At 33.5% G+C, this 1,258-nt stretch overlaps 1 long non-coding RNA gene across 1 annotated transcript; it reads right to left on the bottom strand.

Annotated features, from left to right (window-relative positions):
- Window positions 1–234: 234 nt before the first annotated feature.
- Window positions 235–785, bottom strand: LOC141621727 (uncharacterized). The gene is made up of 3 exons (XR_012532620.1): window positions 768–785; window positions 555–662; window positions 235–355 (listed from the first exon to the last, which is right to left on the bottom strand). It is a non-coding gene; the product is annotated as an uncharacterized LOC141621727 (long non-coding RNA).
- Window positions 786–1,258: the final 473 nt, after the last annotated feature.

The raw sequence follows: 1,258 nt of genomic DNA, 5'->3' as shown, positions 1-1,258 counted from the left end.
TCTCTAAAGCTTGCACGTTATATCATTTTACAGCGGGCATTACAATGGAAGTTAGTATTCATACATCTATGTTTCATTCTATGATGAATTTATTTGCAGCTTTTATATCTTTTGTATAATGATTACATTCTTAGATAATAGAGGATTATTTGATGTATGAGATTCGAAGCCCGTCAGTATCGAAACTAGTCTTATGGCTCCCTTAATAATGCAGTTCTAAGAAAGTGAAAATGCCACAAGTCAAGACAACAAATACTACAAACCTGAAATTAGATTCGTCATTGTACAATGTCTTCATGTGCAGCCAATGTTCATCCGGTCCATCGAAAAGCAAGTAGTAATGTATCGCAAACATCTGCATAGACAAAATTATTTAGGAAAAAAAAGAAACGGTATTTAGAATTATACATGGAAAGCAAGAGACTTGGTGAACAATTTTAGGCTATCCTGACAACTATTTCAAGCGATCCTACCAAACTACAGCCATAAAGCAGTTAAGTAAACTCAGTACCAAGATTTAGGGTATATAATAGTTTGACAGAGTAAGAACTTACATCTGCAAGATCTTTTAACCTTTGCACTGGATCAAATACACCTCGGACAAAAGCTGCCAAGTCAACATGAGAGTCCTCATATTTGGTAATAAATGGATGTGAAAGAAGCTGCAAGATGGCACAAATTAAGTGTCAGATAACATTGTATCACTATCTAGTATCTCCTTAAGAATGCAAGTTGATTTCAAAAAACTTGAAAGGTGCGCAGCTAACCTGCTCTGCTGTAGGCCTAAATAATGATTTCAAGACAGCCTCGTTTTTTGTTGTGTGTCGAAACAGAATTTTTCTTCAAGTGATATTCTTGTGTACAACGGGTGATACATAAGTGAATTCATGAGACTCAAAAATATAGGTGGACTCATAGGATCTTGCCTCTATATATATATATATATATATATATATATATATATATATATATATATATATATATATATATATATATATATATATATATATCATTTTATTTTATAAGCTATTACGAGTCGGGATTAATAAGTTAAAACGGATAAAAACAATTTAGTTAATCTCGGTTGGGCCGAGATCTGGGTAGGCCAAGTGCCCAAAGTATAAATAGATGCAAAATACATCCCATATTTCTTTCTTTATCAAAAAAAAAAAAAAGAAATCAGAGGGGAGAGCAACGAGTGCGACGAACACGAACGATGGAGGAGATGATCTCGATTCGTTTTGTGAGACGGACCTTA

The sequence above is a fragment of the Silene latifolia genome, chromosome X (genome assembly GCF_048544455.1).
Source record: "Silene latifolia isolate original U9 population chromosome X, ASM4854445v1, whole genome shotgun sequence".
Taxonomy (NCBI): domain Eukaryota; kingdom Viridiplantae; phylum Streptophyta; class Magnoliopsida; order Caryophyllales; family Caryophyllaceae; genus Silene; species Silene latifolia.
This window is presented reverse-complemented; position numbering and strand designations above follow the sequence as displayed.